Below are 12577 nucleotides of genomic sequence, written 5' to 3'. Positions count from 1 at the left end.
ATTCCCACCAACAGTGAAGGAGTGTCCCTTTCTCGCCACATTCACACCAGCATCGGTTGCTTTTGTTCTTTCGGATGTGGGCCAGTCTCTGAGGTGTGAGATGGTATCTCATTGTGGTTTTGATCTGCATCTTCCTGATCTACACAATGGAGTACTATGTAGCTGTTAGAAAAGATGAAGTCATGAAATTTACATACAAGTGGTACTACATGGAAAGTATTATGCTAAGTGAAATGAGTCAGAAAGAGAGGGATAGACACAGAAAGATTGCATTCATCTGGGGGATATAAAGTAACAAAATAGGAGATTAATACCCAAGAATAGCTGAGTTCAGAACCAGGAGGATTACTCCATAGCTTAGAGGCCAGCCGGGCATTCTAGGGGAAAGGGCAGCTCAGATAGAGAAGGGAGCACCAAATAAAGGGTGTTTGGAGGATCCTCCCAGGAGGGGAGATGCATGTTGAAAGTAGACTATGGAAGAACATGATTGCCACTCAATGCCTTTTTTGCTGACCACAACACCCAAAAAGAGAGAGAAAACAAAAGGGAATGCCCTGCGATAGAGGCAGGGTGGGATGGAGTCGGGTAGGGGTGGGAGGGATACTGGGACCCATGGTGGTGGAAAATGGGCACTGGTGGAGGGATGGGTATTTGATCATTGTATAATCAAAACCCAAGCACAAAAATTTTTAAGTCTACAACTGTACCTCATGGTGTTCCACTAATAAAAATTTAAAAAAATAAAATAAAATTGAAACAAAAATCTAGTCGTTACTGTGCAAAGTCTGTGTTCTTTATCATGCAGCCCAAGCTAGTCCCTCAATAAAACATAGCTTCTTATATATAGCTTCTTCCCCTCCCACTTAAAAATGTTCATTCCCTGAAGGGCTCATCTTGCTTGGGGAGCTTAAGAATGTCCCTAAATCAAGGAAAAAGTTTTTCTATAAAAATTGTGTCTGTCTTTAAAAAAGAATGTTTTGATTTTATTTTTCTGTATTTCTGGCACTCTGCCCTCTACGCTATGCAATTACCTAGCATGAGTTATATGATTAAAGTAATTGTTTCTCAAGTGTTTAAGAGCAAGTTAGAATGTAGTTCGCCTAAACTTCAAAGATAGATCATTTTATTCCTTTTTGGAGGTGGAAAATAAACCCAGGTCTTTTTATTTACAAGAGACAAAAGTTTATCTCAAAATACATGTTACTGTAAGGAAAGGAAGTAATTGGATTACATAGCTTCCCATTAGGACGGCCATGCGTGTAATTAGGGTTGGATCCTGGGACAGAAAGGATTCAACCTTATCTTTTCTTTGAATTATCTTTCTTCAAAATGTAGCCATAGATCTAGGGTTGCAATTGTTTTTATTATTATTTCTAATCCTAATGAGCATACTTAGTGTTTCCTTTCTAATGGAGTGGTAGTCTACAGAAAATTCCCAGGGAAACTGGTTTAGTAAAAAGTCTAATGACATCATGACCTACAGGAGAGCTAGAATCAGTGAGGGCGAAGGGGCTATTTCAATTAAAATAGTCCACAGGCAATGGATAAAAAGCAACTAGCACTGACGTCAGTTAGCTGTGGCCCAACAATTCCAAAGCTGCATTGACAAGGTAGACTTGTGAAGAAAGAGTTCTCTAAAGTGAAAACACAGTACCCAAAAGAAGAGAGAGAGAACAAGGGGGAATACCCTGCCACAGAGGCAGGATGGGAGGGGGGGGATGAGGGGGGGGGGATGCTGGGACCCATGGGGATGGATGACGGGCACTGGTGGAGGGATGGGCACTTGATCATTGTATAACTGAAACCCAAGCACAAAATTTGTAAGCCTATAACTGTACCTCATGGTTTTTCACTAATAAAAAAAAATAAATAAAATAAAGTGAACCTCTTGCTCAAATCTAAATATTTTAAGATGGAGAAATGGGATTTCCCACTAAGTGCTTATGTGTTTTCCTCTCTGTGATGCAGATGTGTTTTCCTCTCTGTGACTCTTTTTGACCTGGACGTAGTTTATACTCCTTCCTCTAACACTTTCCTCTTCTTCAAGAAAGATGTTGGGACGTGAGCAATAGCACAGTGAGCAGGGAATTTGCTTGAACAAGGCTAATTCTGGGACCTGGGTTTGATCCCAGCAGCTGATACCAGGAATGATCCCTGAGTGTGGAGGCAGGAGTAAGTTCTGAGCCCTCGAACAAAACTAAACAAAAATAGTCTTCTCACAAGCTTGCTGTCATATTCAGGGTCATAAGTAATGAGGGTGTGGAGGATGGAGGGCATGAAGGATTAAGGATCTTTTTTTCTTCCTACTTTCTCTACTCATCTAACCCAGCTTTTCTCAACTTTTTCCTGATCCTGGCGCCCTTCAGACCTTTTACTCTTCCCCCAGCACCATTCCTACCTGATGATTCCCAAGTCCCATGCTGTCTCCTTCAACACCCCTACCCCACCCATCTTGGAATATCTTTGGGACCCATGAGAAGACATGTGGCCCCCCAATTGAGAATCATTTATCTAATTTCTAATTAATTTCACTCTTAATTACATAAACAACATACCACCTGCCATCAGATTAATGTCTACAAAAAATACTGGACTGAATTGTCATAATTCTTCATTGGGAATTCTATTATTATTTAGACTTCAACTTGTGTAAATTTATCTTTTGATCTTTAAGGATTTGAATCATATTCCTTAACTAAAATACCAAAGGCCCTCCCGTTGATCATCGATTTGCTCGAGCGGGCCCAGTAACGTCTCCATTGGAGACTTTGTTGTTACTGTGTCTGGCATATCGAATACTCTCGGTAGCTTGCCGGGCTCTCCGAGAGGGGTGGAGGAATCGAACTCGGGTCGGCCATATTGGCTGCGTGCAAGGCAAATGCCCTACCCGCTGCACTATACCAAATGAATGTGAAAACTCTTGATTGTGGCTGGGTGTCTTTCCTGGGGTGAGCGAGGGTTGAGTATTCGCTTGTGGCAGTCGGCTGGGATTACTCCTAACTCCGCTCAGCGGATTCTCCCAGAGGAACTCACAGGGTCCATTTGTTTCTGGGGTTTAAAATCCAGGTTGGTTATAGGTAAGACAAGACCCAAACCCATAAACTATCACTCTGCTCTCACAGGAATGTATTAATGATTCCAAAGTAACATGTAGCTCAAGTTTCCACACAGTATGAGGGAATCATGGGAATTGGTTTTGAAGAACATGGTAATTCAATGATAGCATTGCTGTCAGCTGTTGACCCAAGGCTGCCTATGGAATGAGGATGTCTATAAGGAGCAGCTGTTCAAAGTCCAGCCCCCCCCCCGCCCCACGCCAGCTGAGCAATTGTTTGCTGACTTGGGAAGGGCATTCAAGCAAATCTGGGGAAGGGTCTCGGCTTTCCCTTAAATTACACACCTAAAAACTTTCCTAAATTCTGGTTTTTTTTTTGTTGTTGTTGTTTTTGCTTTTTGGGTCACACACAGCGATGCTCAAGGGTTACTCTTGGCTTTGCACTCAGGAATTACTCCTGGCGGTGCTTGGAGGACCATATGGGATGCGGGGATTGAACCCAGGCTGGCAGCGTCCAAGGCAAACGCTCTACCTGCTGTGCTATTGCACCAGCCCCGAAACTTTCCTAAATTCTGAACTACTTCCCAAGTCATTCTCCTTCCTTGCTCTTGGTGAAGACCACAACACCATGGTTTGCTTGCCGTCTAGCCCGAATGGGATGGCAAAAAAAGGAACTTAAGACTTTGAGTGATTTTCAGATAAACAACTGTCACAAAACCACGGGATTCTGGGAGGCAGTTTCTTTAAGCCCATTCTGAGACTCTTATAATAAACAAGAAAGATAGTGAGCATTTATCAGTCCCAAATTGGCCTGAAATACTATTTACTCCAAGTGTTTGCAAAATTAGAGTGCAGTAACTGCAGCTTAATCAGTGAGAAGTAGAGCCCAATTTTCTTCCTTACACTAATGAGAGTAAATTTTATTAATGTATCTTATGTTTTTAATTATAGAACTACCAAATTTGTTTCATTTATCTCCTATATATTTTAATAGTCACTCTTCTAAAATAAAACAATTCTTTTGTTTTTCTTTAATTGAATCTTCTAGTATATCTATGACAACCCAAGAAGAAACATTGAAGTATTTTTTGCATCGCTTGTTTCCTCTAACGAAACTAAGAGTTTAGTTTAAACTAAGAGTCCATAAACTAAGAGTTCTATGCTGTAGAACATTTGTTGATATTTTCAGTAAAAATGTGAAATGGGGGGCTGGTTTACTTTTTTCCATAAATATAACAATTTACAGACGTCCCTGTGACTCACACATAATAGAATGCAAATTTCAAGGTTATATTCAGCAAAATCAAAATGAAACCCAATATTTGCAAGATGAAAATAGTATCAACCCTAGAGTATTACCTACAATTTTTATAGAGTGACTGTTTAAATTAATCACTAATCCAAATCATGCAGGTGTCTTATTAAGAGCAATTATGTTTTAAAATTATACAGAAAAGAATATTACACAAACATTTTGTGTTAATACTAGTTACTGATTGTTCACTTTTGAGAAAATTTCTATGAAAATCAATATTTTATCTATTATTTTAACAATTTTCTTTTTTGCTTTTATACTTAAAATCCATTTAATTAATGCTCATTTGGTATTCAGAAATTTCTTATTTTTTGCCTATTTTATTTTTATTTTGTGGGCTTATACACACAAGTCCTTAGGAGTTACTCCTGGTGGTGGTCTAGGGACCCAGGAGTACAGTGAATGGAATCAGGGGCTCCCTCACACAAAGCATAAGCTCAAGACCACGACACTCCCCAATTATCTCCTTTTTAATAGACCTTATTTCACAAAGTGTCCTTTCACTATGTAAAATATATTGATGTGTGAATAGTCATGACTTTGTCTAAATCCACCTAATATGCTGATTATAGAAACCATCTGACACTAACAGTGCTATAACTACATAGAAAAAACTTAAATTATGTAATTCCTGGATTTTTTTCAAATTCTCATAAAATTGTGGAAAAGTTACAAAAATAATTTTTACATAAAAGTTACATAAAATTATTTAAAAATTCATAATAAATTTTACAATATATAGTAAATTGTGGTACTAAATGGAGATAGCTAAATATAGGTCATGTCAATATGATCATTTAAAATGTAACATAAACAAGCATTGTTTATTATTTGTCTGACATTGCCTTCACCGAATGTCCCACCTTGCATCTTTTTATTTTGTAAATGAAATAACCAGAAATGAACAAGGTAAGTCTACTAAGTGAAAAATTTACCTTTTGAAAGAATTGAATGTTTGAATCCTATAAATAAGGGTTGTTTTGAAAACAGTGGTAAAATAGTAAGCTGAAGAAATATTCAAAAGCTGTTTTCAATAATGAAAAATGTTTTTAAGTGTTCCAAGTTGTTTGTGTAATTTTATTCATAGGAAGATAGAAACAATATAAGTCTCATGGGTGCACCAAGTCATAAAAGCACATTAAGAGATAAAAATTGAATTTATTATTGTGGCATTCTATATAATGTATATGTGTTGGTGATAAAAATTGCTCTACTTACTTCAAACATGGACACAAATAATTTTTCCCAATATTTGATTCGCTAAAAGGAGACGGTGTGAGATTTTATCTTATGCCTTAAGGATAAACAATCAAGGGGCTGATGAAACACAAAAAGAAAAAGCTTTTAAAGTTCAACCGCAAAAATTTCTCTGCCAATAATTCTGAGTATTTAAGCTGGGGATCATGAGTTAGAATTGTTAAGCCACTACAAAGAAAAATTATAGTTGAGATTTTTATGTCTAGAAATACCCAGAGCTGAAACAGAAATTATCCCAGGAGGTTAAAATAAGAAGCTTTCAAAGGCTTTCCCATTGAGCAGCTGGTGTCATCAAAAGGCCTGAGGAATGTGAGCTTGCAAAGCTGCCATAGTGCTATTGTTGGGGTCACCTACATTAGAGTCATCAGCATTTCTCGCCTTAAATTTCCTGAGTATTCCGACGTTTCCAGTAAAAATTTCAGGTATTCAAAAAAAAGAGAGAGAGAAGCTAAGGTAGTTTACCAATTTGTCAAACATCATTTTGCTCTCACACTGAATAAACCAAAATATTCCTGTTATTCCATTTCTTTATTTCAGAGCTTCATCTTATAATGGATAATTTCCAAAGCAGATATACTTACCAATTTTGGTAATAAAATCTTTTATTGACTAGGAAGCTGTATTAGGGAGTTTTTCAGGTGCCAAGTGAGTGGATTTAGATGCTGAAATGCAGAATTCCCCTGTGATCTGGTGAGTAGAGTTACAACTGAGTGTCTAATTGTTAATGAGCAATTGTAAATTTAAAAGGAATATCATATTTAGCATTACTAAAGCAGAAACTTGCTGACATGGAAATAAATTTTGTAGTTAGCACACAGAACTGATGCCAAAATAAAACTCCTTTGTTTTAGTGATTCTCTTGTGACAGAGAATTCTGGTTTGCACCCAGTTCCTTAGTGTTAACATGGGAACTTGAAAGGGTTAACAGTTTGAGTCTCAACTTCATTATATTTAAAATTAACGTAATACTGAATCTATCTCGGTTGTAGAGGACATTTAATTATTTTTATGGTGCTAACAACACAATTGCTGGTGTACTAATATTTCATTAAGGTATAGAAAATATTTCCTATTACATTTTATAAGTCCCTAATAAATTTTACATGGAACATTTTTCATTTATCTAATTATTCCAAATGATTACAATAGCTCTCTTGGTCAATTATAATTATCTGCATTAGGAGGATGTGGAATCTTGCTAGTCAAATGCACATGGTTATTTCATGAAAATGTGTCTGTACCGTAATTATTTTGTGTGCCACAGGTACTAAAGAAAACTAGAGTCCTAAGAATAAGGCACATCTCCATCCTGTGTGACTTCAGTTGCCTGTGGCATTTTCATCCAGGTCTTTGAACCTAACCATGTAGCTTGTAGCCCCTAAAGGATTGTGGGAGACACCTACCTTTCAGTTACAAAAGTGTATTCCAATTTACATGGTACCATAAAGTTTGCATCCCCAAACTCATTTTCTCTAACTTATACAATCATTTACAAACATGTTTCTTCTTTGAAAAAAATATTTTGAGAGAAATCATAATAAGAAATTTAGAAAGTTATTCCTAATGCACTTATTTTAAGAATTCTTTTCTCATTTCCATGGTTTCAGAGATTTATGGCAATGCAAAGTGTTTCATTGGGTGATGAGAATTGTGAATGTGAAAATAGTTTATATAATCACTGATAAATTATTGGGTTTTCCCATAATCTTGAATATCTAATTTACCTCTTAAAATAAGTCTGTGTTCCTCAGAACCCATACTGAGGTTCAGCAGAAAATTATGTCACCCCACTGAAGTTATCCAATCCTGCTTCAAAGTATGACTTTTTAAAACTCTTTTTATGAAAGAAATAAGAACTATTTTAGTTGATGTTCTCATAAGCAGATTTGTCCTTTCAAATAGCCGTGTCCCGTAGAACTGTCTTGAGTGTTATATGCTCAATTGGTGGCAATGTAGATTAGAACTTAGATGTGAAATAAATATATGTACATACACAATATATAGATTTTCTGAAAATTTTATGACAGTAATAGCATTTGGCCTTTTCAACACTGCTACCAGAAAAGTAAGAATGAATTCAACATTGAGAGATTCACAATGAAACTTATTATTAAATTTTTTCTCTCTGATATTACAGATTTTAATTTGGATAGCATTACAATCATACTGATCCCAATATAGGTTAAGATTTTTAATGATGTTGAGAACTGATGGTAAAATAAGTAGATCTAAAGTCCTATCTCTGGAGATAGTACAGTGAGTAGGATATTTGCCTTGTGTGTGGCTGCCTGAAATTCCATCCTAAGCACCCCTTTGGTCCCCTAAACCCACCACCAGCGCACAGGGTTTGGACCCCCCAAAAACTTTAAAAACAAAACTAATTCACATCATGCATGGTAAAACTTTTCTCACTCCAGTTGGAACCCTGTGAACCATCCAGTTATTCTAGAACAGTCTCCATAGAACAAGGAAGGAAGGGAGAAGCAATTTCTCTGTTCGCCCCCACGGTGGGAAACATGTGGAATAAAAACTGGACAGGAATTCAGCAGCCAAGAACTACACAAGCCATTGTCTGGACAAAGACAGGCTGCATTACACATGCGCACATCTGCGCGGGACCATATGCTTCCTGGATTCTTGGGAAAGAAGAAAGTCATTCTTCAGGAGTCAGGCGAACACAGCTGTCTCTGGGGTCCAGCTGCAAACTGAGCATCAGAGAGAGGGACAGACAGAGACAAAAGTCACAATGAGGGACTAACAGCAGTTGCAGATTTCAAAACGGAAGATTCTTTTGAAGAGAGTTTATATTGTTTGAGACCAATTGCTCTTTCTGCTCTGTCCCTGTGTTGGGGGTTGCATAGGTCTTGCTCCGGTTCACATTTCTCAGCCACGCTCCCCAACTCCATGTGGTGCTCATAAAAACCCATCTGACTCTCGGCAGAAAAACCAGAAAAGACCTTTATTTGCTTTCCGGCTCCTTTTCAATAAATTTCTGTATTAAGAATTTATTGTATACGTATGCTATTTGGATCATATGCCATACTATATTAATATTTTATAATATAAAGTATATAAATGGAAACCTGAGCTAGCTGTTTTAAATTATTAAGTTGCTATTCACTTTGAAAAATTCCAATCTAGAGGAAAGCAGAGGTGTTCAAAATTTCCTTGACAGGCAGGAGTCAACACAGCAGAAAAGGCGGCGACCTTCGATGTCTACCAATAAACAGATGAATTTTCACCCTCAATTCCTCGCCTCATGAAACCATTCAGTTTTCTTGTTTATTTATTTATTTACGGCCATGACCAGTTTTTCTCAAGGCCAACTCGTGGCTCTGTAGGTGAGATGGTCCACAGGGGACCATATGTGGTGCCAGATTCGAACCCAGGTCAGCTACATACAAGGTAAGTGCCTTACCCACTGTACTATCTGGCCCTAACATGTCTTTTGAAGTGAACAGTTGTAGCTATCTAAAAGTGTTTCAGAGCAGCAAAGATTCAATATTAATGAGAGGCTTTGTAGAAAAATCTGTTTTACTTTATACTTAATTCAGGTAATGGCTTATAAAACAATATGTTTTAGTGGCAGAATTATATTAATATTCTAAATAAATGTTATCATGCCACACCTACCATTAAAATATTGATGGTAACCCACTCATCGCTTTGACTCTTTCAGTATTCGGTTCAAGTATCTGTTCACTGGGGAATTTTGTAAAATTCTGGGATATTAAAAACATATAGAGAATGTCTTCGGATTTGCTAAAGACAAACAATGATATAGTGCTTAAGTGGAAACCCAAATGCTACAGGCCCAAGGATGCCCACAGGTGTCCATTTTTCAGTCTTTGTCTCGCATTTCAATAAATTACCCACATTTTTTCCTGGTATGTACAATCTTCTTTCTCCTAGATACCTAGTGGAACCTGATATATTTCAAACTTATATTTTAAAGAAAAGTTTAGAAATCAAGAACAGATAATCCAACACTTGCATAAATATCTTGAATATAGAAAACTCTTACAAAATGCCTCAGTGTAAAGTGTTTTACTGACACACACTTGAACACAAAAGTTAGAAAAGAACATCACAAACACCAGTCAAATCACTTTATTCTATATTATTCTGTCCTAGTTACACTAACCTTTATTTAACAATCTAGCTGTCTACACGAAATAAGTATAGTCTTGAAGAATAACATTCCAGAACTTGATATCCCCGCTCCCAAAATAAAAACATCACAAGTTATCACATCAGTTTGGGGGATATGATCGTCTTTTCAAATATGTTCCCTTCATTAGTTTGTTTTCTTAGCATTCTTGTCACATCTTCGCTGTATGACAAAAATGTCATTTCTAAGCCCATCCTTTTGATATACTCTGCTAGGCTTTTAAAGCAATTTAGAACCCTTTTACTGCCTAAATTGAATAGCTTAAAGCAAAAGAACTAAACTAAAGTGATTTGTAGTTAAAATTATTTGCAAAAAGTTTTACAATGAGATAAACTTCTAAAGAGACTGCAAGGTTCTAAATGCATATTTTAAAGGCCTGAAGGATTTTGTCCAAAGAAAAAGCATGCTAGCAAACTGGACAGTCGGTTTACTTAAGTTTGAAAATTCCATTTCATTCAAATTGGATACAGTAGTTAGGCAAAACAATGAGCCTTCTATTTTGTGGCACTTTTTTTTCCCCCCAAAACTGTATACAGGCACTGTCATATGAGCAGTCGTCTTGCTTGTTCAGTGCAAGGTTTTATGTTTCCGAGGGCCTCCACCCCCAGCTCTTAATGCTGCAAATAAATCAATTTCATCTGTTGGTTGTTTTATTTCTAGGGTTCCCCCCTGCCCCCGCTTCCTTTTAGGCCAGTTTCCACAAAGCCATATGGCAGCTGAGGGGAAAAAAAGCAATGAGCTGTATTTTCAGTCCTTAACAAAAGGGACTGCGGTGTCCAAGGGGCCCATGAATGCATGAGGCACTGGTGTGCATAGAAAGGCCTTCAGCTTGTCACCAGGACTAAAGCGAAGGCGGATGAGGCAGCCCCTGCTTTGACAGAGAAATGCCCAGCGCCTTCGTGGCTCCCGACATCCACTTTCCTCTCCCCACACCTGTACCCCCTTCCTTCCCAGTTGATTGGGTGCCTCAATCCCATTAGTACGATGAATGACATATGGTTGGAGGAAGAAATGCGTGGCAAGACAAGAAAGGCACAATAGGGCTTCGTTCCATTCATTTCTGGTATTTGTGTCCCAGATGCAAGAATCACAACAAAGATGGTGCCCATCATGTTTCAAAGGGCTCAGAATGACCACAGAGAAGGCACCATAAAACATGTGACTTACCCCTCACCTAATGCCATTGAACTCTTCTGTGTTCTAGGAATCAAAATTACCAGTCAACCCTCTGGGAATGTCAAGGATGTAACGTATTCTTGGGTTTGGGGCTTTTGATTCCTAAGTTTTGATATGCTGATGTTTAGAAACGCCCCAGCCCTCTGATAACATTCACCACATACACAAGTATCCAGTTGCTAAATATGCATTTAAAATTTTAAATACACAAGCTTTTAAAATCATTCTGCTTCAGCCCTTCTTGTAGACATATAAAACAAATCACATCAAAGGACACACATTTTAAAGATCATCATTCAGAATAAAAAGTCACAATGAATATAAATACTATGATCAAAAAAATCTTTAAAAATTAAATAAATGTATTTGTTTTTCTTTTTTTTTAACTTTTTGGGTCACACCCAGCGATGCTCAGGGGTTATTTCTGGCTCCGCACTCAGGAATTACTCCTGGCGGTGCTTGGGGACCATATGGGATGCTGGGAATCGAACCCTGGTTGGCCTCGTGCAAGGCGAATGCCCTACCCACTGTGACATAGCTCCGGCCCCTAAATTTATTTGTTTTTCAAGTCCATCCTTATAGGGAAATTTTCAGTGACAATATAGGATAATTACATGGGGAAGTCTAGGAATGCTCAGAATCTCTTCTGAGTTAAGTGCTTAAAAAGAAAGAGAAAGAAGATATGAGGACTAGTTCCTGCTCATTCCTGTTATCATTTGTAGAAAAGTTTACAGAATAGACACCAATGCACAAATCAGCAAAATGTAACACAACTCAGTGAGAAATAGCAATAGGAAGATTTTGGGCGTTGGGGGTTACTCAATATGATAGCAGTAACTCTGCGATACTGATATAAATCTTTACCAAATTATTAGAAACAAACAACATGTACTTCTGAAAACAAAGAGCAAAACCAGAACTACGTCATTGGCAAAGAGTGTTGTGGCTTTTCCCCTGTTTACTCTACAGCTCCAACTACTGTATGGGAAAGCTAGGGCCTAGTGTCTGAAGGCAGCAACTAGAGCACTTCAGGGAGGGCGAAGAAAGATTGGGACTGGACAGCACCCAATAGCTGAAGTTCAAGTCCGCCCAAGGGCCAAATCCCTGACCCAGTTTCAGGCACGGTGCTGGCTCTCGCCAGTCTGGGATATGAGTCTGTGTGAACCCAGGAGGGTTCTGGCTGGCAGAGACCCGTTGGTTCCTGGCAAGAGACGAGAATTGGCAGCAGCTTTGATGGAGGTTTACTCCCCACCCCATGCCTTCCCTTCCTGAGTGAGGACAGGACTCAGCCCCAGTCATGTAAAGAGGAACCACAGAAGAAAGAGCATTCCAGAACGAGTAACATCCCAGACTGGAGTATAAACACGACCCAGACCCGTGACAAGTCTCTAACAAGACAAAGTCGACAGGGGTTATGGCTAAAATTTGACTCCAAAAATCCAAGGAATTTGGACCATTTGAAATTCAGTTAAGCTATCTGCCTACTGGCATAAAAATAAAACATTCTGAAAGATTATATATAGCCCGGCAAGCTACCGAGAGTATTCGATATGCCAAACACAGTAACAACAAAGTCTCCAATGGAGACGTTACTGGGCCCGCT

This window comes from Sorex fumeus, unplaced genomic scaffold (genome assembly GCF_029834395.1).
Source record: "Sorex fumeus unplaced genomic scaffold, SorFum_2.1 ptg000099l, whole genome shotgun sequence".
Classification (NCBI taxonomy): Eukaryota; Metazoa; Chordata; class Mammalia; order Eulipotyphla; family Soricidae; genus Sorex; species Sorex fumeus.
The sequence above is the reverse complement of the archived record's forward strand: the minus strand, read 5'-3'. Positions refer to the sequence as shown.